Here is a 23,352-nt window from a genome sequence, read left to right as displayed (position 1 = left end):
CTCTCTGTAGGTTAGACAGAAACGAGGTGATGTTATTCAGCCCTCCAGTACACACGGCACAGCACAGGACGAGGCCATTCAAACTGCCTTCGGTGCTGAGCAATCACAGCAGCCTCCTGAATAAAACAGGAAGTAGTGCTTCGAGATTAATATTGTTTTGCAGGTTGTAAAACTGATATATATTAATGTCTGAGGTACTCCACTAGTTAGAGCTATTTGGATGACCCGATGAATTGAAGCTATATGAGCGAATTTATCAAGATAATCATTCAATGCTTTGTCAACTGAAAGCAGTTAGTCAGCAATGGGATAGAAACAGGGGTGGTTTAGTGCGAAAATCTTCAGCAGAAATTGTTTAATGTGGATTATGATAGTGGGTGTTTTGGAAGAAGGATATAAAATCAGCAACTGTTTAAATGGGGAGAGATTTCAGAACTCAGTAACACACAAGGATTTATGAGTACTGTTGTATGAATCATGTAAAGTTAGTCACCATGTGTAGCAAATGATGAAGAAAGTAAATGGAATGATGCTGCTAAGGGTATCGGGTTTAACCGTAGGAATGTTTTACTGCTTTAGTACAGGGCATCGCTGATATCACGCCTGATGCAATGTAAAATGTTTTGAATCCTAAACTGACAAAAAGAAAGATTCAAACTGAGGAAGGGCACCATTCAACCAAAACATGATTAACTTTGATTTCTCTTCACAGAAGTTGCCATATCTGCTGAGATTTTCCAGGAAATTCTGTTTTTGTGTCTGATTTACAACAGGAAATTGTGTGTTGAATTTTATATTGATTTTCATGTTGAAAAACTGAAACAAAAGGAACGCTCCAGGGATCGGTTTATGCCTGTTATCCAACGTGCTTTTGGTTTCTGTAAAAAAAAAAGATTCATTACATTTAGAAACTGCCAAAGATACTTCACTTCCTTGTTTCTGAGTTGAAGGCTTTGTATTATGAAAGATATGCATTTTAGGTCTCAGTGTAAGTGTTCTTGCTATTGTACTAAACAAGATTTTGAAAACCGTGCATCTGGTGAATACCTGATGGACATTTCCTCTTGTTTGGGAGACTAAAACTAGGGAATTCATTTTAAGAATAAGTATTCACTTTGACACAGATATTGGAAAGTCATTTTTTTTCTGTAAAAGGAAAAAAGAATCGTAGTCACAGAATCGAACATCATGGAACCACACCTTTTGTTCAAATAATACTATCAGCCTGAGTTTGGCCCATACCCCTCCAAACGTTTCCTATTTTTGTACCTACCCAAACATCTTTTCAATGTTGTAACTGTACCTGCACCCGCCACTTCCTTTGAAAGTGCATTACACACACTAATATCTCGATGTAAGAACAAATTGCCCCGCATGTACTTTTGAAATCTTTGTCTTCTCACTTTAAAATACTCTCGCTGGTTTTGAATTCCTCCGTCCGAAGGAACAGAAACATGCCATTCACCTTATCAATATCCCTCATGATTTTACAAAGTAACCCTTGGATTTTCTCCCCTCCAAGGAAATAAGATCCAATCCAATCTCTCCTTATACCCCAATCCCTCCGTTCTTAGTAACATTCCAGTAAATATATTTTAACTCTAACAAGCTTAATAATGCCCTACCCCTGACTGAGTGATCAGAACTGGACCCAGTGCTCCAAAAGAGACCTTATCAATGTCTTGTACAACCTCAATATGAAATACCGACAATTATAGTGAAACGTCGGTTTGACGAAGTCAAACGTGCTCAGTGCCTTCGAAAATACGTTTTCCACGTGTGATACAAAGTTCAAAGAATTATGTACCAAACTCCCTTGATCTCGAAGGCCTGAAGTAGTACCTTGGACCGTATAATTGTTTGCTTTACGTCATGCACTTGTTTATTTTACCAAAATCCAGTACCTCACAACTAGCTTATCTAATCTCCATCTGTCACTTCTCAATCCATTGACCAAATTGCACAATATCTCTTTGCAATCGCAGACAACTGTCTCACTATCCAATATAACAGCAATTTCAGTGTCATCTTTAAAGTACCCACCATGCCTTTGATATTATCATCCTAACCTTTTCCATCAATGACAAACAAAAGTCCATCCAGTACTGATCCTAGTGGAACACTGCTTGTTATAAGCTTCCAAGCAAAAGCAAAATTCTCTATTCTGTCTCCTTCTGTAAAACCGAATTTACATCCAGTTGTCAAGCTTACCCGCAATCCCATGTGCTCTAACTTTATTAATTGGTCTACCATATAGAACCTTATCAAAGGCTTTGCTAATGTTCATTTCAACCACATCTACGATTCTGCTACAATCTTTCAGTTTACTTAAATTAAAACAAATTAAAATCATGTTTATAAGACATGATTCCTCTCATACAAAATCTTTCTGACCAACACAACTCAGCCCATCTCTCTCCATGCATGTAAATCTTACCTTTCAGAATCTCTTCCAACAACTTACTCATCACCAATGTCAGACGCACAGTCTATCGTTTCCATGCTTTTCCTTCCAGCCTTTCTAAAGGCGCAGCATTAGCCACCCTTCAGTACTTCACTTGTGTGTATAAATCATTCAACTATATCTGCTGGGTTCCCATAGTTTAAAAGAACAAAGAGCAAAGAAAAATAACGAAGAATATTTCAGTACAGGAACAGGCCCTTCATCTCTCCAAGCCTGTGCTGATCCAGTTTTTCTATCAAAGCGTATTTTCGAAGGACCTGTATCCCTTTGCCCACTGACCGTTCATATATTTGTCTAGATAGATCTTAAATGGTGCTATTGTGTCCACAACTAACACCACTACTGGCAACGCGTTCCAGGCACCCCCACCCTCTGCATAATGAATTTACCACATATACCTCCCATTCACATATCCAATCTCACGTTGAAGTCGTGGCCCCTAGAAGTTCAGTACGCCACTCTGGGAAAAAAAATCTTTTGCGATCCACCCTACCTATACCTCTCATAATTTTTTAGACCTCATTCTGATTCCACCTCCCTGACCTCTGTCTTTCTAATGAAAATAATCCTAATCTACTCAACTTCTCTTCATAGCTTGCACCCTCCATATCAGGTAATATCCTAGTGAACCTCTTCTGTACTCTCTCCAAATCATGCACATCGTTTTGGTAATGTGGGCGACCAGAAATGTACCAGATATAATGCTGAACCATAGTCTTATTGAACTGTAACATGACCTGCCAAATTTTGTACTCAATACGTGGTTCGATGAAGGAAAACATTTCATATGTTTTCTTGACAAATCTATTGTCCTGCATTGCCAACTTAAGGGATCAAGGGACTTGAACACCCAGAGATCTCTCTGTACATTAATTGTCCTCTGGACATTTCAACTTACTATATAATTCGCTCTTGAATTGGATCTTCCAAAAAGCATGACCTCGCATTTGACAAGATTAAACTCCATTTGCAGCCTCTCAGCCCAACTCTTAAACCTACATATCTTTCCTTCCACAACGCCCTGGCATTCACATGATCCGGTCCTGGAAATTGAAAAATCCGTATGATTTCTCAGACCTTGCACGCACAACAACACCTAAATCTCTCTGCACTGGTCTTTTGTTTTCACAGTCACCCTCCATGTAAATAACCGTTTGTTTTTTATTATTCCTTCTGAAGTGCTTGACCACACACTTTATTAAAATGAACTCTATCTTCCAATTACACAGTGCAGATTTCTTACATCCTTATCACACCATGCACTCCAACCTATCTTTTCCATCATAAAATATGCATTGATTGCATTCTACGCCCCCGACCCAACAAAAATATCTTTTATACAGAGAGTAAGAAACTGGGATTCCAAGGGCTGACATTTGTGGCACTCCACTTATTATGTCTCTCTGAACTCACACAGACATGTTCATCAAGACTCACTCCTTTGTTACTTCACAAATGTTCAATCTCTGAACAATAACCCACAAGTTCCTTCCTTGTGCAATATATGCTTTATATGGTACTTTACAAAATGTTGACCAAATCTATTTACACAATCTAAGGGTTCACTTTTATTATCACTGCTTTTCCTTTTCAGATAACTCTATTGAGTCTCTTTGATTCCATTAAATTATTGTAAATCACACTATAATGGACACGAGCAGTTTCCTAATAATAGACATAAGGCTACCTGGCCTTTATTTTCCTGCTTTCTGCATTCCTCCCTCCTGGAATACAGGCATCTCAGTAAGACCTTTGAATCCACTGAAATCCCCTTGGACTGTAGTGATATTTCAACAAATGCCAGGAATATGTCTGGAGCACATTGTTTCGAAATCCAGGAAACATACCACTAGGTTTTGGTGGATAGTTTATCTGTAATCATTTCCTTTATCCAAGGGGTTGTCCTGAAGGAAGGCCTGCGATCCTTTGGGATATTCTCTGTCGAAACAGTGTCACAACCAATTTAAATAGTTGTTTGATTTATTTGAGAGTTTCCGTTTTTCCTGTGTGGAATTTCCCAATGTCATCTTCCAATTGTTCCAAAAGAGGTTTTAGGTATTTTTTATTATTATTTTTATTTCCATATGAAGCCTCGTGCTGTTTTTGTTTATACTTTGCAACAATTGACCTTCCTAAATCAATTGTCCCCAACTTTATTTGCTTTACGTCTTTCAGCTCGTGGGCTCTAAAATTTTAGTCCCAAACCTCTGGTCGAACAGCAGTTTTCATCATTTGTGCGCCTTTCTTTTCATTGGGTACTCACCCTGACTATATTTGCTAATCATACAAAGTTTACCATATCATCAATTCCGTTTTGATGTTTTTTTTAAATTTGTTCACGGAATTAGAGAATCATTGGCTAGGTCAGCATTAGTTGCTGAACCCTAATTGCACAGAGGGCAGTTATGAGAAACCAGATTGTTATGGGACTGGAGTCACATGTTGGCCAGACCAGGAAAGAATGGCAAATTCTTTACCAAAAGGACTTTAGTGATCCAGAGATGTTTGCCCAACAATTGACAATGGATTCATGGTCAACATGAGATTCTTAATTCGAGATTGTTTATATTGAAATAAACTTTCACCATCTGCCGTGTCAAGATTTGAACTCGGGCCCCAGACCGTTATCGGGGTCTATGGATTAACAATCTAGCGATAACACTACAAGGACATCGTCTCCCCATCATGCTTGAGCGTTGTGAAATGTTAATTTAAATATCTGCCAACGTTATCAACTGAAATTCCTTTCAGTCTATTTTCCAGCGCATTGTTAGCAACAAGTGCTTAAGCTGATGATAATAACATAAGAACTAGGAGCAGGAGTAGGCCGTCCAGCCCTTCGACCCTGCTCCATCATTCAATAAGATTATGGCTGATCGTTTTGTCGACTCAGCTCCACTTACTCAACCTATCACTGTATACGTTATTTTCTTCCATTTTTAGAAAAAAATATATCTTACTTTAAAATATTTTCCTGAATGGCGTCAACTACTTCACTGGGCAAAGATTTCCACAGATTAACAACCCTCTGGATGAAGACATTCTTTCTCAATTCAGGCCTAAATCTGCTTCCTCTAGTCTTGCAGCTGTGCCCTCTTATCCTCGCTTCACATGTCTGTGAAAGCATACAGTCTCTTTGTACCTGATCCATTCCTTTCATTATTTTATATGTTTCTATAAGATCCCACCCATCGTTCTGAATTCTAACTAATATAATCCCAATCTACTCAGTCACTCCTCATAAATCAAACCTCCTCAACGCCGGAAACAATCTCCTCTGCACCTCCTCAAGTGCCTGTACATCCTTTCTCAAGTACGGAGACAAGATCTGCACACAGTACTGCAGATGTGATCTCACCATCACCTTGCACAACTGCAATATTACCTCTCTACTTTTAAACTCAACCTCTTTAGCAATGAAGGAGAAAACTACATTTGCCTTTCTAACCACTTCTTGTACCCGCAGACCAAAAGTCTGTAATTCATGCCTGATTCTTCTCCAACCTCCAAGGGGTTTTCCCATCTGGATTCAAATATGATCAGCTGACGATGACTAACATTGATTTTCAATGGATTGACAGAGAATACTTGTGAACGTAATGAATCAAAGTTGCAGATATCCCTGTCTGACGGGGAGGCTTCACGTGTGATGGATTGGGAAGTGAATGAAAATACAAGCAATGACACAGTACCATCAACTGTAGAGCGGCTCAAATCATGGTCAAGGAGGGAAACAGAGAGAAACACATTCATTTTAAGCCCAATTCTGGAAGGGAAAACAAATTTGATGGATCTATGAGAAATGACATGAGGAATGGTATTAATTGGAGACGTGATGCCTGAGAGAGACACCGATAAGAATTAGAACTTTAAAATGAGATATTACTACACCAGAAGCCACTGTAAGTCAATAATTATAGAGGTGATAAGTGAATTAGACTCCGTGTGAGTTAATGGAAAAGCAGCAGTGTTGAGGATAAACTGAGGTTCATGGAGAGTATGAAGTGAGACGCCAATGAGACGATTATTAGAATAGTTGAGACGAGCAGACCGAGACATGGATGAAGTTTTCAGAAGCAAAGTTTCTAAGGCAGGGATGCATATCGAGGCTGCAATAGAGGTGGGAAATGGGGAAAGTTTTGGTGTCAGATATGAAAATTAGGAATAAACTCAATTCACTTTAAAATAGAATGCTGAGATTGTACACAAACTTGTTCAGGCTCAGGTAAAAGCTGGGAGAGGAATAAAGTCAGTACATGTGGGAGATCACAGCAGAGTTTGATGATATGGGCTCATGTGTTATAACAGAACAGTCAGTATTGATTAATGCAGGAATGATCTATGGAACAGAAGGCAGAAATAGAAATGAATTTATAAAAAATAGACCATGTCACTAATTCTATCATTGATATGATACTTAGAATAAGTACTTCACAGATTAAACAATGTTACAGCCTCCAAAAGATTGATCACCAAAACAAAAGCATGACCTGTGTCAGATACAGAGCACAGCTCCCTCATTGACTGTGTGCAGAGATGGGGGTGGGGGTGAGTGGTATTGAACATTTCAGTAAGGATGCTGGACTACAGTTATGCAGAGATTCGTGAGCTTACATCTTGAATCCTATCTGCAGATTTGGTCAGTCGTTTTTGTAAGTATGTAAATAAATTGTATGCTGCCAGAGGAAGTTTGCTCAGTTGAGACTTCAGATATTCAAGCTATCTTTTGTGAAAAGGTGATAAGCTGGCCTTGTTTACATGAGTGTGCTCAGGAGAAAGGAATGAATTAATAAAGTACTGTATAATATTCACAATGTGCATATGAAAATGAGGATGTAAATTATTGGTGGTTCCTCCTGCAGTTTTAACATTGCTATTTATTTTTTGATATCATAGATGAGTTGTGTTCGATGTTTTAAGCACGATGTCAAAGAATGTACAAACGGAGGCAGCCGAACTGGGAGCATACCATTCAGCTCCTTGTGCTGATCCTGATTGAATAAGGTCACGCTGAGCTGATTATAGCGTTGAACCTGCATTCCTAAATAATCTGCAAATCTGTTCTACCCTTTCCTGACCTAGAACCTATCTACTTCTGCCTTAAAAAAGTGTTTAGGGTCTTTGATTATACTCAGTTTTTCAGCTAGAGAAATCCAAAATAAAACCACCTGCAGAAAGAAAAGTCAATTGCTGATTTGAATGGGGAATCCCTCATGTTTAACAAATGAACTATAAGTTTGCATGTTATACGTAAGTCGAAGCATTTTATCCACAGCTAATCTGTCAGGATCCAATAGAATATTTATCAGACCTTACGCTAACATAGTCAATTCAACAAATCAAGTCTGCTCCACAATTCATTACCATCATACCTGATTGATGATCCTCAAATCCGCCTTCTTGCCTTATCCCCATCGCTCTTGATTCATTCACTGCTTAGAAATCTGTCCAACACCTGCTTTGATTAGACTTAGCGACAGGGTTTCAACAGCCTATCATTCAGTAACCCTCTGAGAGAGAAGGCACTCCTCACCTCCCTCATAAAGACATGCTCTCTTTGACTGAGGCTATACCCTCTGGTCCTGGACTCTCCCACAAATGGAGCCAACCTTTTAGGCAATGAGCCTGCCAAGCCGACTGACAATCTGATTTTGTTTTCATTGAGATCTCCTCTCATTCTTCCAAACTCCAATGAGTTTTTGACGAAGCTCCTCAAGCTCACTCCACAAGAAAATACCTCAATTCTCAGGATGAATTCTGTGGAGCTTCTCCGACCTGCTACCAATATGTCTATTATCTCCTCTACATATTTCCTTAGAAAATTATACCAGAACCGTTCACAGTTTTACACGTTCAGCCTGCATAGAAACGTGTACATGTTAAGAATGAGATTTATGCACTACCACATTTGAAATAATTGCTAATAGTGCATTCGAATTTCTATAATTGCCGAATTGCATGCCAACGTTTTAACTGTCAAGCCGAGGGCCTGAAATTCCTGAGTCTTTTCTCTTGTAAATTAGATTCACTCTTCTATTTTACCTGACAAAGTTAATCAGTAAAAGCTTTCCAACGCAATATGTTTGATGCCAAGTTGATGTGCACTCACCTTATTTTTTTCTATCTCATGATAAACTCCTTGCATCATCCTCACCATTTGCCTTCCCACTTCTGTTTGTGTTACTCACAAATATGGAGGTAGTACTTCCATTTCTATCACCCATCTCATTGTGCGGTTAATAATTCTGGCCCCAGCACTGATCCCTGTGGCACTGCACTGGTTAAAGCTCATTATCCCAAAAGTATTTCCTAGATGCTTTTCTGTCAGCGGATCCGCTCTGCAGACATGTTATACTCAATTCAACTATCAAGTGAAAGCAGGATTTAAACCCATGCTATTAATATCGTTCTGTTTGATAGACGAGCGATCTCGGCAACTGAACTTGCCAACACTGAGTGCCTGATACAACTGAAACATTAACATCGACATTTATATTCAATGTTGCTCACAATAATAGATATAATTCTGTGACGTTGCATCGTTACTTATTGTACCTGCATAAAACGTTTTTCAAATAAAGCAGAAGTGCACGCAGCAGATTGCATTGCTTTATATAACTCTGTCATCGCTTATCCTATTTTGTTTCTTCTATTGGACGATTTCGCAATTCCTCATCTAAGACATTTGCTTCATCTTGTTCATCTGATCTCCTCATTACGTTTGTCAAACCATAAAAATGAAATGGAGATGCATTATTTGCATAAATTTAAGGGTGGGTGTGCATGTATTCATATTCCCGTAAAGAAAGGGATCAAGCATTTTTGAGGGTAGAGGAGAATGTTGGATACAAATCGGAAAGGAGTCAGTCATGATCTTGTTGAATGTCAGAACGCGAGGGACCAAATAGCCCACATCAGCTTCCAATTTCAAAGCATATTCCTGGACAATTACTTTCCAGATGACCTCCTTTTCATCAATATTACCGAGAACACGACAGTACAGTATAGGCCCTTCGGCCTTCGATGATATGCCGAACCACAGAGCCAACTTCAAAAAACCATCTAACCTGTACAGATTACAAATGACATGTAAACAACACTCAGCCCAAACCTCATGCTATGATTTGTTTTTCTCCATGTTACAATACCAAGGCAGCAGTAAACTCTAACTCGTGCCAAAAAGGCTTCAAACACCTGAATTCCTTTGTCTCAATGGGGTGATGATCTCTGTGGTGAAAACGTATCTCTGGCCAGATCTATGTAATGAAGGGAATTCTTATACCACACGGTAAGAATGCAGTTACCTTTAGCAGAGTGAAATGAAGACTGAGTATACTTTTTGAAATTTGGATCAGTGTGTGAATTCAGGGCAAAGGGGGAGAGATGTTTTCAATAACGTTTACTCCAAGAAGGAAAATTTCCAGAGTGAGATGTGAGTGGAAGTTGGAAAACAGCGTTAACGGAGAGGTCGAGCCACACTGAGACCAGAGGACAAGTGGCAGCACAAAACGCAGCTTGATGCTAGTGCAGGGAAGGTAGACTGGATCAAAGAGCTGAAGGTGATGTGGGTTGGGACAATAATGTGAGAGAATATGCTGTGTAATTGGAGATGGAGAACCTGAAATCAGGAAGGGGAGACGAGCAGGGAAGTGGATGGAACAGCAATGGCAGGGGTTTCTGGGATAATTCAGGAAACACAGCTGAAATTCATGCCTATCATCAGCCAGTAGTCACTGAAATAAACATCCCAAATCTGGCCCGATATCAATGCTCATGAATTTGTGATTGAATAGTATCCTTGAGAGCTTTAGTCAACCATGGGTGGTTCATCTCCTTATCAAGTCCTTCATTTTGAGCAGAAACAAATAATTGCTGAGAATAATGGGATATCTGCTTGAACGTCTGCCCATGGCTGAACACATGATCAGCGGATAATGCCCTCTATCGCCCAGTTTCTCCATCTCTGACGATTCTGATTGATGATGCCACATTCCAGTGAGCTGCCTCTGACGTGAGCGCTTTTCCTTTAAACCAGGAATCCCCTAACTACAGTGGACAGGGCCTTATGCTGTGACCGACCTCTCTCCCACATTGCCGCCCCCACTGCGATTTCATTCACTTGTTTCAAATTAGTCTCCACACAGTTGGAGGCTGGCACGGTGGCTCAGTGGTTAGCTCTGCTGCCTCAGAGCACCAGGTACCTTGGTTCATTTTGAGCCTCGGGAGACTGTGTGGAGTTTGCACGTTCCCCCTGTGTCTGCGTGGGTTTCCTCCGGGTGCTCCGTTTTCCTCCCACAGTCCAAAGATGTGCACGGCAGGTGAATTGGCCATGCTAAATTGCCCATAGTGTTGGACCAATTGGATTGAAATGGGTCTGAGTGGGTTACTCTTCAGAGGATTGGTATGGACTTGTTGGGCTGAATCTAATCTAATCTTAAAAATCCTGTCATTACTGCTCACAATGCAGGATCCTTCACACCTGGGAGACAAAACAGAAACTGCTTTGAGGAACACTCCCACTCTGTCTGTAGGAATAACCATGACTCTCTCATTGCTTGCCATTTCAATAACCTACCTTGCTCTCATGCTGACATTTCGGTCCTGAGCTGCTGCAATGCTCCAGTGAGGCACAACCCAAGCTCGAATAACACCTCACTTTATACTTTGGTACGTTACAGCCTGTAGGTGTTAACATTAAATTCGATAACTTCACAGCCTGACCCCATTATGACCGTTCTCCATTTTCATACATTCTCTCTCCGAGTCTGGCTATGACGTTGTGTGCTTGTATCTTCTTTATCATGCACTCAATAGAGAGAACCTGTTTCCCTCAATTCGCATCTTTCCCACCATCCTCTCGTTCACCACTGTTTAAAGCCTATTTATATTTTGCCACACTCTCTTTTACACATCACCCACTCCGCCACCTCTGTCAAGGGATGAAAAATCCCATTTTCCAATACTTTTCAGTTCTGAAGAAGTGTCACACTGGACTTGAAACGCCAACTCGGTTTCTCTGTCTCTGCAGAATCAGCCAGACCTGCTGATTTTCTTCATGGTTGAATAGGCACAGCACAAATTTTCAAATAAACAAATAATTATGGATACTGGAAATAAAAACACAAATATTTCTAGAGAAACTGGACCTGGAAGATGAACTCTGCTTTCATTCCACAAGATGCTGCCAGACCTGCTTAGTTGCTTCAGCGATGTATGTTTTTGAACTAGTTCCACAGATGTCTGTCAAAATTGCTCAAAAGCCTTGTCCAATACTGAGCGCTAGGTACCAGTGAAGTGAACAGTAATCCCAGGTGCACAGATTCACTGGCTCTGAACGTGCATAAGGCTGCATCACGGGCACTGCAGAGCTCTTAATCATGGTCAGGGAGAGAAACAGAGGGAAACACATTCACATTAAATATTGAAGATGTCATTGCGGGAATGGAACAGATTCACATGAATATGTTAAAGAATTTAAGTAATGTGACAAATTGGAAGCGTGACACCATGGAGAGATCCTAACAGAATGAGAATATGAAAATGGAAATGCCACCATATCCGAAATCAGGTAAGGTCACTGAGTACAGTGCTGATGGGTGAATAGGTCTCGGTGTGAATTGGGGGACAGTTAGTAGAATTGAATTACAGATATTGCAACTCAAACTGGGAATTCATGTGAAGATGTAGATCACAGAAGCAGCAGCAGAATTGTGTTCAATCACAATCTGTAACTTTTCTCCCTGGGATAATCTCTCAATCTACCATTAACATCAAACTGATCCATGGTTCAGTAAGGAGCGTGGGTGAACATACCAGAGTCAGAACCATGTGTACCTAACTCTGATGACAAACCATTAAAGCTATGGTACTTGACTAGTTACATTCCAAGTAGCAGGATTAACATCTGATAGAGAGGACAAAATTATCTAAAGACCAACAGATCAGATCTCAGCTTTGCAGTCCTGCCCCATCCAATTATAAATGTCAATAGACGACTAAACAACTCACTGGAGGAGAGTACTCCATAAGTATCTCCATCCTAATTAATAGACTGCTATATACATCAGTGTAAAAGATAAGGATATAGTGTCTGCACCATCCTCAGCCAGGAGTGTTGAGTGGATGATCCAATGGCAATGGGCCCTGACCCCATTCCTGCAATAGCTCTGAAGACTTCGGCTGCACAACAAGCAGTGTCCCTGGGGAAGCTGTTTCATTCCAGCTCCAACTCTGACATCTCTCTGGCAATGTGAAAAATTACTCAACTATATCCAGTCCGCTATCAGGGAATAACTACAATCTGTCCAATTACCACCCCTTCAGTCCGATCACGATAGTCACATTGGTAGGAGTACTTTTTGAGAGTTGTTAAGCAGCACAGGAATAACCAGCTCAGTGTGTTTCTGATCGGTCCCCATGTGGCGACGGTGCTGTTGTGGAAATGTCCTTGGATTACTAATCCAGACCAGGCGCATGCTCTGGTAGTTGGTGGAAGTTTAAAACAATTAATAAAATATCGAGTTCTGAAATCTGGTTTCAGGAATAGTGACTTTGAAGCCAATGTCAATTGTGGTTACCATTTTCCTTCCCAAGTGTAATTTCAGGAAGTGAGTCTCCCGTGCTTTGCTGGTCTGGCCTAAAAGTGAGTCCAGATACACAGACAATTGATAAACTCTTCAATGGTCTCCGAAACTTCCAAGTAAGGCATTCAATTGTATCAAACTGCTCATCATTCTTAAAGTATAAACCGGGTCAGAACACCCAGTCTCAGCCTTGTTGTTGGAAATAGGAATGGGAAACACAGTCCTGATGTCCCCGCAGAGTCCTCCTTCTGAACGTCTGAGAGCTTGTGACAACATTTGCAGAGCTATCCCACATACAGCACAGAAACATCGGGAAGGGAGGAGGTCACTCAACCCATTGAGCGTCCCCCATTCTAGATCGTGGAGAAAGTCTCCTCAGTGCGATTTGCCCCATACAGTGTTCATATCATTTAACATGTTAAAACGTCGGGATATATAAAATGGGAACTGCAGTAATTGCTTTGGTCCATCAAGTTTGATCCTCCCTTCAATATACAGGCAGTTCGCCAATAGCGCATGTTTTTTAAACATAACTTGTCTGCAACACAATTTGTGAATTGCGTATCTTCTTTATAAAGCGAGCTCCCATTCACTGTCACGCAATTCCATTCCCGACACCAGCTGAACAGCATAGCCCAGCCTCAGGATCCTCTGTCTGCAAAATGCACACTCAGTGCGTTCACTAAAACAGGAATGCAATCTGCTCTTAAAGCCTTGACACTGAGACTGAAACTGGGAATTGTTGTCGACATTTAGAAGGACCTTTATTTCAAACCGGAATTCCATGTCAGCATCATGTGATCAGTCGGCTCACGTGCTTTCTGGCGAAGAGCTTATTGAAAGGCATAGTGCTGTAGTCAGTGACATGAGAGTAAAAGTGCTACATTTACAGCATTGTCTCATTACAAGATATGATTTAAAGATTTTCTTAGACTATGATCGTGTGTGTTAGATTAACTTAAATTTTTGGTTATTATAGATTTTTTGGGGGGGGGGGTGGTTTGCCCCTTTCCCACTTTTTCGCATAGGCCGCATTAGTAATATTGCATGATTTTCTACAACAAGGTGTTCCAAAGGAATACAACTACTGTGTTATTGGAGAAAAACCTGGAATGATATCGAATCCTCTATCTTCACACGATACTACTGCTCTCTGTCTATCCCTTTCATTTATATTCAGTGCCTTGGCTTCCACAGCCCTATGTGCGAGAGAATTCACCAGGTTCACCAGTCTCTGAGTGAAGATATTTATTCTCACCTCAATGCAGAGTGACCTATCTGTATCTCATGTTGTGGACCCTTGTTTTTTGACGTCTCAGTCAGGGGAATTATCATCCTGATTCCAATCCGTCTCACCCTGTCAGAATTTTAGATTTTTCACTGCGATCACCACTAAATTTCCTTAACCCCATGGAATACAGGCCCAGTCGCCGCAAACACTGTTCCCACAACAAGCCTGTCTTCCCAGTGATCAGTCTGGCCATCCTTCATTGCTCTCCCTCAATGTCAGGTTTGTCCATTATTGGTAAGGAGAGCAAAACCACACAAAATACTGTACAATGTTCGAGATGGGGGTCTCACCAAAGGCCTGACCAGCTGCAGTAAGACATCCATACTCCTGAAATGATGGCCAACACACCATTTACCTTCCAAACTGCTTTCTATTCCTGCAATATTGCTTTCAGTGACTGGTGTACAAGGAGATCCAATGTCTTCAATGTTACAGCTACCCACTTGGTGGGTTTATGCACACTGGTCAGTGTGTCAGTGCCATTCCCAGTATTGACTTCTCGTTTCAGAACTCACAGCCCTGCATGGCCTTCATAGGTCTGCGCAGAAGGAAACAAAAATGCAGCTTTAGTTCCTTTACAGATCAACATTTTTGAATCAATCAATTTTCAATTGATCGGCTGGCATTCTAAAGTTCCCAACAAAGTGCACAACATCACATCTCCCCACCCACCACCTTACTCTACATCTGCCACGTAGTTATCAGTCACTTCAGTCGTCTCAATCACCTTGGAGTTTTTTGACATCCTGCTGACGCACTCACAATCCAACATCGTCTAATTCCATCAGCAGTCTTGGGAATATTGCGTTTGAGACCCTCAACCAAAGATATAATGTGTATTGGGAATACCTGGGTCCCAAACCCCGATCCTTACTATATCCTCCTAGCCTTCCATTCTAAAAAAAACTTTTATTCCTACTCACTGTTTCCTACCAGCTCTCCCATTCTAAAACCATGACCATACATTCGCCTGATTCCATATACCATTCAAATTTGCACAATAGGCTTGGGGCTTTATCAAAATCTTCTGACAATCCAATCGTATTGCATTGATAGCTTCTCCGTAATTTTGCAAAAATTCACTTTTTCAAATATGATTCCCATTTCATAAATCTATGTTGACTTTGTCTATGCCCATTATGCTCAGTTCCAATACTTTCTCTAGAACTGTTTAATTGTAAATTTTATTCTATTCTCTTTTTCTCACCATACTAAAGTGTCATGATATTGCTGGGAAGTTTAAGTTTTTGCTTTGTTATCTTCTGTGAAGACAGAATGAAGTAGTTGCTTCATAGTTCTGCGATTTCCCTGTTCTCCATTCTCCATTGTCTGGTTTCAGACAGTACGGAGCTGCAATTTCTTTATCTTACCTTTCACATTGGCATATATTTAGAAGCTATTACAGTTCATTCGTCTAAATCCCATTGCTATACTCTTCAGAAAAGCATCAATTTCTGTCTTAAACAATTCAATGATGAGCATTCTACAATCATACAATCACAGAAACACAGGCTTTGTACAGTCAGAAATACAGCGCGATCGACATTAGTCCCACTTTCTGACATGAGGCCCAGAACCAGGCATGGTATGACACTGCAAAAACTCCTCCAAGGACCTTATAATTGTTGTGGAGTTACTGAAACAACCATTCTCTCTCTTCCGGACCCCAATATTTTCTGGGTGATAAAATATCTTCAAATTCTCTCTAAACCTCAACACTTCACTTGTTCCCATGTTCTTGATTAAAAGGAATAGCTTCTGTCTATCCACTCTGTCTGTGCCCCTCGTAATCTTGTCCTTTTGAATCACGTCCCTTCAGCCTCCTCTGCTCCAAAGAAAACAACCCGAGCTTATCCAGCCTCTCTCCATAGCTCATACGCTCCATCCCATGGAACATTCTGGTGAATGTCCACCAAACCCCATCCCCGTCAGTGTAATGACATCCTTTCATAATGTGGTATCCAGAACTGCACACTGCATAACATCTTGCCCTAAACAAACTCCTGTATAACTGTTATAATCAATGTCTACGACTCCTAAGCCTTTTTAGCTCGAATATTAACCTGTCCACTTACATTCAGGGGTGTGTGGAAAAGCACCCTCTGAGCTTTCTAGTGTGCTGCCATTCATTGAGTCCTCCCCTGCCTAGTTCCTTCTCCCAAAGTACATCATCTCATATTGATCAGCGTTACATTCCATCTGCCATCGATCTGCACTTCTGACCATTCCGTGTGTATCTTCCTGCAACATATGGCCTCCCTCGTCACTGCCAACCACCCGGCCAACTCAAACTGATTTATCACACTGCCTCCCACTCTCCCCTCCACATTCTCATCTTCATCATTTATGATAACCATAAATGATAAGGTTAAAAATCACACGAAACCAGCTTACAGTCCAAAACGTTTATTCGCTAGTACTAGCCTTCGAAGCGCTGCTTCTTCATCAAGTGGTTATGTAATTTGAAAGTTTGTGCCTCCAATTAAACCTGTTGTCCTATAACCTAGTGTTGTATGATTTTTAATGTTGTCGACCCCAATCCAACACCAACTCCTCCGAATCACAAATGTTTGCTTGGATCCCTTCCATTCACATAAAATGCTTGGAACACAGTTACTACCTTCCATTAGTCTACAATGGCTTCCAGTCTCTGCAGGATGTGCAGGAAAATAAAACACAGTCATCGACTACGCAATTAATACTTCCATTGGTGCCTTATTTCTGACATTTTGATCCGAAGTAAATCTGTTTTGTCAGACTTAGCAATGCTCCACCTCGTTACATTTTCAAGTACTGCCCTGTTACTGATGTAAATTGACTTTATGTCTGTAGTTCCATGATCTCCATCTGATCACTTGGTTTTCTGGTGGTTTTCTGGATCTTCCTCCATGAAAACAGATACAAGGTAACTGGTTATTTTCTTGGCCATTTCCTTGTTCTCCACAATAAACTCTCCTCTCCCGATTGCAAATTTCCACAATTAACATTGGTTTTATTTTGTTTCCTTTGAAATATAGATAGTAGATTGATGCAGTCATTGTGTTCCTGTTTGTTAGCATGCATGTTCGCATTTTGATTTCTTTAACAGCTTCATCGCCTTCCTTTGCTGAAATATCAATTTCTGACAATTCTCAGGTTTCCACAATTTCTGGACTTCTTCTGAAGTCACTTCCTATGATTAATATAATCTTTAATTTGTTACGTTAACCATCATTAAGTCACTTGCTCACTCTGTGGTGTTTTTAAGTTCAAGAAAGAGACGTATTTTTGCGACTTTGCAGTACTTCTATAAATCTCCGGATCTGGACCAGATCTATTCAGGAACTCTGCAGGTGGATAGAGAAGAAATTATGGGAGCCCTGGTTGGTACTTTTCCAACATTGCTGGCCAACGGGTGAGGTCCCGGAGGACTGTGTGATAGTGAATGCTGTGCCCTTGTTCAAGGAAGGTTACAAAGATAAACCTGGGAGCTATAGACCAGTAGAACTAACATCAGTAGAAGATAGTCACTTGAGAAGATTCTGAGAGATAAGATATACAGAGGAACCTCGATTATCCGATTGAGATGGACGGAGCACGACTTCATTCAGATAATTGATTATCCAGTTAATTGATCTACTCTGGGGCTCGGAGTTTTCTGTGAAGTCTGCTCCCGGTTCAGGAGACAAGGCAAAGCACACTTCGTGCGAGACCCCACCCTGCATCCGCTCCCAACCCGCCTTGTTCACTCCCATCCTGCCCCATATATGCCCCGCCCACCCCGAACCCTGTCCATTCCCACTCCACTCCCCGCCCGCCCACAACCCCGTCCACTCCCACCCCACATCCCTGTCTGCCCCCACGCACACCCAACCCGCCTGCTCCCATACACACAGCCGCCCGTCCACATCCTCATCCGTTCTCACCCAGTGCCACCGCCTGCCCCGGCCCACCCCAACCTTGTCTGCTCCCACCCCAACCCTGCCCCCACCAGCCCATAACCCCGTCCAACGCCACTCCCGTCTACCCCTGCCCGTTCCTAACTCTGCAACACTAACATCGGTCCCCTAACCCCGCAAACCCAACCATCCCCACCCATTGTCCAAACCCCATCCACACCCCCGCACGCCTCTAACCCTGCGCCCACAACCCCGTACCCCCAAACCTCACACCACCAATCATCCCCACCCATCTTTGGACTCCCGTATGCGTCCCCATCCGCCCCCTCGCGCTGTACCCCCAGACTGGCATCCCCAACCACCTCCCCTGGGGCAGCCGGACTGTACACCAACAGAACTGCTGCGGCTGTCTTTGTGGGGTAACTCATCAAATAGCACACACACGCACACACACACACGCTTTGACAAATTTCACCTTTGCTGTGTACAGGACAATGTTGACGCAGGTGTCTGGGGAAGGGGGTGTTTATGATAAACCCCTGTGTAGAACTCCAGGGACTGTGTGGGGAGATAGAGACAGAGAAGGTGGGAGGTCAGACTTTTGGAGACGGTGCCTGGACTGTTCTTGGCAGCATTTTAGTGAGACAAGTTTTTTTAATCGTTGTACCGACAAACAATAGACGCAATCAGGGTTGAAAGACATAATGTTTTTATCGGAACCTTGAGATCGCCTTCGGATAATCCAAATTTCGGATAATTGATAATGAGACAATCGTGGTTCCTCTGTCCATGCACTTCAAAGACAGGGTTTGATTGGCAGCAGTCAGCATGGCTTTGTGCATGAGAGATCATGGCTCTCAAACTTGCTACAGTGCTTTGATGAAGTGACAAGGAACAGTGATGAGGGCAGAATGGTATACATAGTCTATATGGATTTCAGTTAGGCCTTTGATAAGGTTACAGAAGATCAGCTACTGTGGAATGTTTGATTGCCTGCAATCCAGGGGGTGCTGGTAAATTAGATACACAACTGGCTTGGTGGTAAGAAGCAGAGGGTAATATACGAAGGATGCTTGTCGGACTGGAGACCTGTGAATAGTGGAATACATCAGGGGTCGGTGTTGGGAACATGGTTTGTTTCTACATATATATATGTGTGTGTATATATTCTCTCAGCCACATCATAGATGTATGTAATATGTTTTATATATATATATATATAGTTTACCAATTACATACATCTATGATCTAGATCAGAATGCACAGGCATGATTTGTTATTTTGATGACAACATTAAAAGGGGTAGCATCATGGAGAGTGAGGAAGATTATCAGGAATTTCAGAAATTTCAACATTACCTTGATCAGCTGGAGAAGTGGACTGAGAAATGGAAAATGCAGTTTAGTCCAGATCAGTGTAAGATCGGTGTAAGCATTTTAGAAAGTCGAGCCAAGGTTGGAGTTTCATGGTGAATAGTTGGGCCTTAAGGAGAGTAGTGGAGTAGAGGGACCTTGGAGCTCAGATGCACAGTGCTCTGAAAGGTGATTCACAGGTAGACAGGGCAATGAAGAAGGCTTTTGGCACACTGGCCTTCATCAGTCAGAGCACTGAGTATCGAAGTTGAAGAGTTACGTCGCAGTTATACAGGACGCTGGTGAGGCAATATTTGAAGCGTCCTGATCAGTTTTGTTCACTTCCAGTTATTAAACTGGAAAAATTGCAGAAGAAATTAACAAGGATGTTGCCAAGGTCTTAATGGTCTGAGTTTTAGGGAGATGTTGGACAAGCTAGGAGTTTTTACTTTAGAGTATATGAGACTGCGAGGGATCTTAAATACGCTTAAAAGATCACAGGAGGCATGGATAGAGTGAATGCACCCAGTCTTTTCTTCCCAGGGTTGGACAGCAATGACGGACAGAGGGCATCAGTTTAAGGTCAGGGGGTAAAAATAAAAGGGAAACTGAGGAGCAATGATCTTTACAGACATCTTGGTATGCATATGTAATGAGCTGCCAGGGGAAGTGGTTGAGGTGGATACATTAACAACATTTAAAATGCATTTGGACAAATACACGGATAGGAAAGGATTAGAAGGATACAGGGCAATGGCAGGGAAACGGGTTGGTGTGAATGGAAAGTTTGTTCATAATGGACCACTTTGAGCTGAAGGACCTGTGTCCATGCTCAAGGACTCTATAACTCGAACAAACATTGCTTGTCTCCCACTGAATGTTATATTGTATTTTCCCGATTTACTGGAGCGAACTTGACCCTCTACCCTCCAGGCTTCCATGATGTTTGACCAGAATGTTCACACATTTGATATTGTATGCAGACGCCATGCAAAATGCACCTTATCAACGTCACTATTCCTCAAAAGCTGTTTCAGAGTAAGGTTAGAAATAAGGCTTTCTTACCACACAACACCAAAACCTAAATAACCTGCTCCCTACTTTGTTTCACAATACACACTTCAATCCACCTCATATGCACTTATTCACAGCATGAGCAGTCACTTAGTTAACGCAGTTTAGATGCAACTTTAGACCATCCAATAAGACTGCACTATTCACAATACTTGCATGTGTAATTTCCAGAGCACATGATGTACAGATTTTCTGCTACCATTTTGGTTTAAATATATAAAACAGCAATGTTTGTTTCTTCTTGCTATCTGTAAGTTCTACATAAACTGATTCTGTGAAAGCTGGGGGACATGGTCTGTGTCGTTCTTAATAATCAACATGGACAAGACATTCGGGGAGGCTCACCTCGACGCTGGGATGATCTGAATAAATATCCAACAGTACAGGATAAGCATCAATAATCTTCCCCGCTCTGCCCGGAAAAGTGTCCCTGTATTCTGTCTGCCCCCTCATACTCACTGTATACCTGTTATAGCACCTACCCCCGAACAAGGCTCAAGCTCTATCTCCAAACAAGGCTCAGGCACGAACACTCTCACTGTTGAATTCAGCAACTTCCTTCACTCACTTTCTCTGTCACGTATGCAATAGCCTCCACACTAATAACACGACATGGATACAACATTGTGGACTGACTCACTGACTACACCTCACCATGTCACCCCACCTGGACAAGCACTCACTGCAGGGCCACCCTCTCCCACCCTCACATCCTCCCTCCCTTTCTCCCATTCCAGAAGAAACAGCCTGGAATAGGACAGAAGAAGGCCAACCCAGGTGGTGGGGTGCCTGATAACTGTTCCCTCTTCCCTCCCCACGGCGTTTGGGGAGGGCCTTGTTACAAACTGAAGAGGACTAGGGCAATTTGTGTGGAGATTCTGAAACAACCATGTACCACCAACCGAGTAAGGAGCAATGAACAGCGAAGCGCAATTCTCACTTTAAACCGACTGGCAGTTCCAGCGTCAGCTCTCTCACTCTCAAAACAAACCACATACCCCTCTCTGCACAAAGATGCAGGCATAGAATTACCTAGAAATATTGGTAAATACCCCAATACACTAACATGTACAATATGTACAAGGAGACAAGCATACACACACATAGAAGCACACAAAGACATGGGCAGTCACACACAACAGAAACAGACACAGATAGAAATACACAGGCTGATACACAGACAGACGTATGCAAACAAATACTCATATAACAAGCAGATAGACACACGCAGACACTCGTCTTATTCAGACACAAATAGATCAGTTTTTGATTTATAAGGGGATCTAGGATTCAAGGCAAAATGCAGAAGAATGAGTTTGAGGAACATATAAGAAATTATGGAACGGCATATCGGACTCGATGGGTCGAATGGCCTAATTATGCTTCTTTTCTAATTCTCGTGTTGTGTGATGCTATCAGGTATTCTCTTCCTGACACAGCGGCAGAAGCTGGGTTTGATGAGCAGTAAAGATTCGGTTATCGAAGATATTCAACGCTGAGCTCGACTGATCTTTACTGGAGAGGAGACTCAATGTTTATTGGGAACAGACAGGAGACGGACGGTCAGACACAATCGGATCAGCCACGAGCATTCTGAATGGTGCAGCCGAATGACCAACTGCTGTCCCACCCCATGCATTGTTCCCTCAATTCACCCTCGAGGTTGTTACAGAGATATACTGCTACCCCTACCCCATGTGTTGTTCTCTCAATCCAACCCTCGATAAGTTATGGTGATATACTGCTGCCCCTAACTCATGTGCTGTTCCCTCAATCCACATTTTGATGCTGTTCCAGGGTAGATGACTACCCCATTCTGTCAAACAGGATTGTTACAATGAGACGGGAGGAGACCATTCTGCACTTCGAAGGAGTTATACATGAATATGGAATGAAGTAATTCAGCTCGTTGAGTACATTACACAGCCCAGGCGGAGGTCATTCAACCCGCTTGAACTGCTGCACAGGAACAGGGAAGCTGTCGAGAACAGAAAATATAGCAGCGATAAATGTTCATTTTCAGGTTGCAACACTGTAACTTATGGAGTGCCTCAGAGATCACGGTGGGTTTATCAATGACCAGTAACCTGTGTCAAAGATCTGGAGGAAGGGGGCTAAATGGCTTCAAGCCCAATTAGCTCGTAAATCAAGATGGCCATTTAATATGTCGTCAAATGGAGGTAGTGAGTCTGCATTATGATACAGACAGGGAAGATTAGTGAGCAAGATTTCAGCAGAAATAACATACTGCGAGTTGTCCATTTTGGAAGGAGAGTTAAAACAATGGTAGTCAGTTTAAATGGGGAGGAATTGCAGAACCATGTGATATAGGCGTTTTCCATGTTCCTGGTTCATGAATCATATGAAGTCAGTTGCATTTGATTTGTACGGTAAGTGCAATTATGCTGTTTCTGGCAAAGGCTATTGCTGAGACCACATCTAAAACACTATGTGCAATTTTGATTCACTACACTAAAAAAGAAGATATAATTCTTTAAGAGGATTTTCAAAGCTGTTTCCCTTTTTCATTCCTGGAATGAAGGCGTTTTGTTCGGGGGAATTATCAATTTCGATCTGAGATGAGACATTTTATTGAGCCATACATGACGTTCGTTGAAAGTCTATCAGCTGGATGTACGTTTTCTCTTGTTAAGGAGACTAAAGCAAGAAAATAAATTTAAGAATAAGATGTATTGATATTAACACACGT

Source organism: Chiloscyllium punctatum, chromosome 24 (assembly GCF_047496795.1).
Source record: "Chiloscyllium punctatum isolate Juve2018m chromosome 24, sChiPun1.3, whole genome shotgun sequence".
Classification (NCBI taxonomy): domain Eukaryota; kingdom Metazoa; phylum Chordata; class Chondrichthyes; order Orectolobiformes; family Hemiscylliidae; genus Chiloscyllium; species Chiloscyllium punctatum.
This window is presented reverse-complemented; position numbering follows the sequence as displayed.